Source organism: Panthera uncia (genome assembly GCF_023721935.1).
Source record: "Panthera uncia isolate 11264 chromosome B3 unlocalized genomic scaffold, Puncia_PCG_1.0 HiC_scaffold_2, whole genome shotgun sequence".
Lineage (NCBI taxonomy): Eukaryota > Metazoa > Chordata > Mammalia > Carnivora > Felidae > Panthera > Panthera uncia.
In genome coordinates, this window is record NW_026057583.1 from 4,191,332 (window position 1) to 4,199,598 (window position 8,267).

An 8,267-nucleotide genomic window follows, 5' to 3' on the forward strand; every position below is an offset into this window, starting at 1 on the left:
ACGTTCTCTCTCTCTCTCTCTCTCTCTCTCTCTCTCTCAAATAAAAAGAAAAAACTTGAGATTTATCAGTTTATCAACTTTTAAAATAAATGTTTGGCCTTGCCATTGGTTTCTCTTATGAGTCTTCAACATTGTATTCTGGACTCCTAAAAAATGTCATTATTCTCTGCTTTCAAAGCTGAATGGCTTTTTAAATTTTTTTTTAACGTTTATTTATTTTTGAGACAGAGAGAGACAGAGCATGAACAGGGGAGGAGCAGAGAGAGAGGGAGACACAGAATCTGAAACAGGCTCCAGGCTCTGAGCTGTCAGCACAGAGCCTGACGCGGGGCTCGAACCCACGGACCGTGAGATCATGACCTGAGCCGAAGTCGGATGCTTAACCGACCAAGCCACCCAGGCGCCCCCCTGAATGGCTTTTTAAATGGGTCGATTGTCTCATCACCCTTGGTCTTCTCTAGAAGGAAACTTAAGTTGGCCAAGTGCTCTCGCCATAAGGAGCACGTGAAAGGGAAATGCAGAACCGATGAAAAAGGGTGAGGCAGAAAGCAATCGAGGCGCCTTTGCAGCAAAGCCCCCCATGTGCCTTCTCCGCACTTACCAAAGTTTTAAGGGCGCGCTTACGACTTTTCCGCTCACCTTTTGGTAACTGCAGCATTGTCCTATGGCCCACTGGGAGTTTTGCTTAACAGCAGATTAGAACTTGTTTCTCTTTTGCTCAATCAATTCTCCAGTAGATGTTTGCCGCTGGTGAAAAATTTAAAAATCACTCACAAGAGTTTTCCACTATGACGGTAATGCAAGATAATGGCACTCTGATCGTTCTTTAAATCCTACACGTGGAATAAACTCTACAGGAATGGTTTCTTTCTTTGATTTACAATTGCATGACCATGTTTTCAATTCATTAAATTAATTTTAATCAACAAATGCTTCAATTAGTTCCTCGTAAGTTGTTCTGAATGCGTAAGTCAATTGTTTTTCATCTTTCCGTATCTGAGTGCTAACACAGAAACCAGTTGGAGATGCTCGTTACATTGTCATTATTCCAAGAAGACCACTTCATTTCTTGGTTTTGAAAGGTAAGTCTCCTTCATGCAAAAATGTAATGGCAATTGCCCTATTTTCAGCGCTTCAAAATAACATTTACATATTCTTAAGGAGATTGATCGGTTCCATTTTACGTGATCTACGTGTAACGCAAGAAACATCGCCTTCTTACACTCTCTGAGGTCATCATGACTCTTGAGGGTTTCGATACATTTCGGCAATCTGAAAGTCTGAGATTAGCAATGTCTGTCATGTCAAAACTGATCTGAAATAACTCAAAGCACGCAAACTTTGATCAGGTTGGATGACGATGAATGTTAAATTTTCTCCTTCAAAACATGTTAGAAAGGTTTATTTTGTTCAATGCATATTTTGTTTGATTCTCTATTACTATTATTGCATTGTAGTTTTGAAAACAAAATGAAAGCACGTTTCATCAAACAGAATGGAATGAGATACGGCTTATCATATCCGATCATAATGAAAGAATCATTACTGAATCATATCGAGTCAAGTAATTCATCAAAATGAAGCTGCTGTTGACCTTTGCGTATGCTCTGTTGACCCCACGGACTATGCTTGTATTTCCTATTACTTTTATCTTCCTTCCGCTTTTTCATTTTGTTTGAGACTATTCTCCTAATCTTCCTGATCTCGTCCGTTGGCTGTTTTCATTATCCGCATTTTCTTGGCTATCGTAATGCTTTTCCTTACCATTGTAACTTTGACCACCAGTTTTGGAATTTCGCTTTTTATTGAGAGGTAATAAGAGGTAATTTTTTTTGGACATTTTGAAGCTTCTTCGAGTTTTTCATTTTTTTACATTATTGACTTCCAGTAAGGTACTTTCTCTCATTATATTTGAATTTTGGTATAACCAATCATTAAATGCCCCCAAATTAATCTAAGATTAAAGATACACAAGAATGATCCCCGTGCACTTTAAAATCGCTGCTATGCTGTATTGAGATGCACAAATGGGTGATCAAATTAATACCACATGCACCGACTCTGGATGAATATGTGTAGGCATTTTGTCCCAGGGGCATATATGTTCCTCGCTGAACAGGGGGGTCATTTGGAGTGCAGCTCCACGGAATCACTGGACTTTGGGTAAGAAATGTCAGATACCTTAAAATGAGTTGTCTTAAGACGGGAGGTATAAAATGTGGCTTCCCACCAAGATTCCTCCCTGTTTGTAGTATGTTCCATGTTTAAGCCCTACAAATGGAAACGCTGATAAATTTTGCTGCAAGCGGTATCCATCCTAAGAGAAAATAATATATGTGGGATGTTAACGTTGTTAAAATTATCAGGTCAAAATTCTATCATGGGAATGGACTCGGCTACTTAGAGAGTTAATGATTAGAACCTTTTTCTAAGGGTAACTTTGGTTCTGTACATTTGACATCTTATGTCTCGCAGAGCCCGCCTACTTTTAGCTCTGGACACCAAAAGACGCTTCCACAGCACAATACGTCCGTTGGCCCCACCCCTTTGTGTTAGGATGCTGAGTGAATGAGCACAGTCGTAGCAGGAATACTCCTGGAAGCCCTTCTACACCAGCAATGGCTAAGTATTTTCCCACTATTTTCCATTGAGTTTCAACCTTCTGTATACCTATGTTTTGGATAACTCATAAAAATGGTAGGGTGTTTTTTGTCTCTTTTTTTTTTTTAACGTTTATTTATTTTTGAGACAGAGAGAGACAGAGCATGAACGGGGAGGGGCAGAGAGAGAGGGAGACACAGAACTGGAAGCAGGCTCCAGGCTCTGAGCCATCAGCCCAGAGCCCGACTCGGGGCTCGAACTCATGGTCCGTGAGATCGTGACCTGAGCTGAAGTCGGACGCTCAACCGACTGAGCCACCCAGGCGCCCCAGTTTTTTGTCTCTTTTTATGTGATACATCTAGACTAAAGCTATCACCTTACTAAATGCACACTATTTGTCCCTCCTATTTATACTCCATTTATGCTCTTTCATTGCCCTCTCTTCAATGGAATTGTTTTTGTTTTTTAAATATTTTTTCTCTAGAGTGTAGACACCATGATCTCTTTTACTGTCGGTAAGGCACTTTGTGGTTACTCTAGAAATTATAATATCATGTTTTGACTTTTTCCAACTTAACATAAACTGTAATTTTTGTATTTTCCTCCCTAATAATATAAGCGCCCTAGAACCTTAAAATATTTTAGCTCTATTTTTCCTAGTCCCACTTACACACTGGTATGTTTTCCCATTCTTTTACATAGTTTAACCCTTGAAAGACACCATTATTCTTGCTCTGTGTAGCAAAAGATTATTTGGATTTCATTTTAGTTGTTATTTTCGTTGATCTTCATTCTTTTTTGTGTCTCCAACATTTCTGCCAACTGGGAGCATGTTCCTTGTATCCTAATTATACCCCTTAGACTTTCTCACAATGTTGGTACGTTGGTGGAAAGTTGTTTCTCTTTTCTCTTTTTTCAAGATTGATTTATTTTGCTCTCGTTCTTTTCTTTAAAATTTGTTAATGTTTATTTATTTTTGAGAGAGAGACAGAGAGAAACAGAGTGTGAGCAGGGGGGTGGGGCAGAGGGAGAGAGGGAGACACAGAATCCGGAGAGGGCTCCAGGCTCTGAGCTGTCGGCATGGAGCCCGACGCGGGGCTCGAACCCACGAACCGTGAGATCATGCCCTGAGCTGAGGTTGGACGCTTACCCGACTGAGCCACCTGGGCGCCCCTATTTTGCTCTCATTCTTGAGGGAAGTATTCACTGGGTATCTATAGGACTACTGTTACTTTTCTTCTGCCGATTAACCTTCTCTTTCCATCATTTCTGGCTTCCATTACTGTCATTGAGAAGTGAGCTGTCTCATTTTTGAAACTGAAGGTAATCTGTCTTTACGGGCTTTTGTCTTTTTGGTGCCTGGGTTTCGATTTATTTTTGTTTCTCCTACTGCAGATTTGTTGGGTTTCTTGAATCTATGAGCTACTGTGTTTCAGTACTTCTGAAAACCGTTATTCCTTAAATAAGCTCTTACCCATTCTCTCTCTTCCTTCTGTGAGTCCAGTTCAACACATGGGGAGAGCTCCCACTGTCTTACGCAACTTCCTCTATGGTCTTTTTCATCATGGGACTTTCTGTGCTTTCTTCTGGGTAGTTTCTTTGACCTCTCTTCCAGTTCTAATTCTCTTTTCAGCAGTGTCTAATCTGCCCTTAAACCCACGTGAGAAATTTTAGTTATTGTACTTTTCAGTTCTAGAATTTGCTCTTTGTTGTTTTCAAAATTTGCTATGTCAATGGCCAGTTTCCTATTCTTTACAGAAATCTGCGGATATGACTTTTCTCAGTTACATTGCAAGACATACCTGATTGGTCTAGTATCTGGAGTCCACGTAGGTCTAGCCTACTGTTGTTTTACTCTGTAGGTGTCATTCATGTCATATGATCTTCCTGTGTTCCTGGTTGCCTTTGATTCTATGCTGGATATTGCATGTGTAAAACTACGTTAGAAAGTAGTTTTCCGCGGCCTAGAGTGAGGTGATCTTCACCTGGAGAGGATTCGGTTGGCTTTACCAGGTGTTTGTAGGGCACTCGAAGCGTGGGAAATTTGCCATAATGTTAGGTGAAAACAGTAAGATCCCATAGCTATCCCTACATTTGACATTTTTTTAATCAGGAAAAACACTGGCTAAATATTTGTCTCCATTAAATTTCTTAGAAAATGCAGATAAAGGAAAAGTTCAAACACTCACAGTTCTGTTATGAATAACAGCCATTAAATATTGAAGTAGATATCTTATTAAATGTCGTATGTAACTGATGACAAACGGGATTAAGAGTTGGCTTACGCTTTATACCACTAGACAGGTGTATAAGCATATGAGGCACCTGGATCTGTCCCTCGTGCATTATTATTGTCCTCATGATGCAAAACTACCTCAGATCTAAAGATGGGTGAGAAATGTACCAATGTGTATATAGCGTTGGGTTTCTTTTGATCTACAAAGTTCTCTATTTTCCTGTCTGAAACCCATGTCTGTGCACGCCCAGGATATTTTGAGACATTATCTAGACTTTCTTTTCTTCCCCGTATGCTTTTTAATACTATTTCCTTTTGCTCACTAGTCAGGGGGCTGTGATAAACTTGCTGTGTGAAGTAAGCTGACCGGAAAGATAGAGCGGAGGCCCCAGGACAACAGACATCAGTGAAGTCACCAAGTGGATTTGTCAAACTCAAGCCAAGGTTTTCAGTTGCAGAATACAAGTCTTTTGTTTGACTATTTGGTTTTGAGAGAGAAAGGAGGTCTTTTGAGACTAAATAGACTAAGAGCTCTGAAGGAGGAAGGTATAAAGTGTCTATAAAAAAACACAGTCGTTTGGAAAGAGGATGCATGCTGTTATAAGATCTAGTTCTTGTCCAAAAGGAAATAAAAATTCAACCGTGTGGCAGGAGGGGAAAAGCTTCTGCCCAGATGGGTCTGGCAAGGAGCTCCAGAGGGTTGTAGGAAGCACCTAAGAACAGTGGCATTTGTGTCTTTCTTTGCGGGTGACATCTGTGAACTTCTCACAGAGGCCCTGAGTTCCTCATAAAAACAGGGGTGTGGAGTAGAAATGACGGGGAAAGGTGGTCAGGGCGGTGGGGCAGAGGCACCTCCAGGGTCCTACACACACAGGACTGAATCATAGCACCCACTGAGGTGGGGCTCAAGGTGAGGGGCACTGTGGGTGTCATTGGCTGTTAAAAGCCATGGCAGAACGGTGCACGTCAAAAGGGAACGCTATAGACAAAAAGATGAATGGAACAGAATAGGGACCCCAGAAATAGACCCACATAAATACAGTGAACGGATCTTTGACAAAGACGCAAAGGCAGTACAATGGAGAAAAGCTAGTCTATTCAACACAGGCTGCTGGCACAACTGGACCGCCACGTGCAAAAAATGAATCCAAACGCAGACCTTACATCCTTTCCAAAAACGGATGCAAAAATGGACCCTGGAGACAGAATGTAAAATGCAGAACGAGGGAAGTTCTAGAAGGTAACATGGGAGGAAATCCAAATGATCGCGGGTTAGCTATGACTTCTTAGGTACGACACCAAAGGCATGATCCGTGAAGGAAAGAATTGATCAGCCAGACTTCATTAGAATTAGAAATTTCGGCTCTGCGAAAGATGCTGTCAAGAGAAGGAGAAGACAAGCCACAGGCTAGGAGAGAGTATTTGCAAAAGACGCGTCTGATAAAGGACCGTTACCCACGCTAGGCAACGAACCCTTAAAACCCAACAGAACAGAACAAACAACCCCATTAAAAAATGGATGAAAGGCTTGAACAGATGTCTCACCAGAGAAGGCACACAGATGACAAATCAGTATGTTGAAAAAAAAAAAGGAGTCCACATCACATGTCATCAGGGAAACGCAAATGAAAACAAGAATGAGATACGAACCTATTAGAGTCCCCAAACTCTAGAAACCTGATGACGCCACACACAGCTGGGGGTGTGGAGAAGCAGAGGCTCTCCTTTGCTGGTGGGAATGCCTCACGGTGTGGCCGCCTTAGCGGTAAGCTTGGCAGTCTCTTACAAAACTGAGCATCCTCCTACCATAAGATCCAGCAATCGCTTGCCTTGGTGTTTGCCCAAATGAGTTGAAAACTTAGGTCCGTGCAGAAACCTGCACGAGGATGCTTTTCGCAGCTTTCCTCATCATTACCCAAAAATGGAGGCAACCGAGGTGGTCCTCCGCAGGGGAACGCGTTAACCAGCCGTGGCGCATCCGGACAGTGGAATAGTATTCAGCGCTGAAGACACGTGGGCCATCTAGCCGTGAAAAGACGTCGAGGAAGCTTAAATACGTGGTACAAAGTGAAAGAAGCCCATCTGAAAAGGCTACGTGCTGTACGATTCCGAATACATAGCAATCTGAAACGGCAAAATTTTGGAGACGGTAAAGAGATCGGTGGTCGCCACCGGCTGGGTGGAGAGGAGGGGTAGGTAGGTGGGGCAGAGAGGGTTTTTTCGCAGTGAAACCATTCCGTGTGATACAATAATGATGGATCCGTGTCCTTACACATTTGCCCGAACCCATAAAAGGTACAATACCAAGAGCGACCCCTCACGTAAATACTGACTTGGGGTGATAATGATGTGTCAGTCCGTCCGTTCTAACAGATGTCCCACTCTGATGGGGCGTGTTCAAAGCAGGCAAGGCAGTGTGTGGGAGGGGGGACAGGAGGTACACGGGAACTCTATTGGCTTTCCACTCCACTTTGCCATGAACCTAAAAGCTCTCCTAAAAAACCCAAATCCCATTAAAAAAATAGTGGATGGTTATGGGTCACCAGAGACTATCTAAGATAAGAAACACTTCATTTGAGGACAACCTGAAGGGAAGACTGCGGATCCGAAGGCCCCCTTTACTCTGATGTCAAAATCCTTTCTCCTTCCTCACCCTCAACCCCAGAAACTTAGATCATCTCCATGGAGAAAGGAAGAAGAGACAGGAGCTGAATTCTGCGATCTCCCAAATGAGTGGATGGTTGCCCAGCAGACGGATTCTCAAGCTGAAGGTGCCTGAGTTTTACCCCGAGTTGGAAAAATCAACTTCTGCGACGTCAGCCATATTGAACAACTTGAGGACCAAAATAACTGGTTAGAGTTCAATTATAGAGAGAAACAAAGAACATCACACACCCGGGTTTTGGCACTCGGCGCATTCAAATCCGCTCCGCGTACCTTACGAAGTTAGATGTGCAAGTCTGATCTTAAAAGAGAATTCCTGAGAAAACCGCACTCGGCTTGCAGACAGCACCAGCCAAGGGGCATCTGACGGGTGAGACACAGCATTCCTCAGGGCTGACATCTTCCCCATGCCCCGGGGTGAAGTCACCCCTTACCCATTGAACCTGTCATTCTAGTGCACATAGGGGACACAGACCTCCCCAGGGAGGCTTCCTAGAGTCAGACGCCCAACACGGCCAGGCGTCTTGCGGCCAACCAGGCCAGAGGTGGAAAAACTCAGGCAGGAGCTGGAGACTGTCAGACTCACTGCTCAGAGAGACCAGAGGCAGGCTGCCCATGGCCGGTGGGAGAACAGTGAACCGAAGCCGGTTTCTTTCTGCCTTTGCCTGGAGACAGGATGGTGATGAACCAGGGGCCACCGTCTTCCTCCCTTCCTGTTTGTGCTCAACCCAGAGACTCACGTTTCAGGTGTTTGGACAATAAAAAG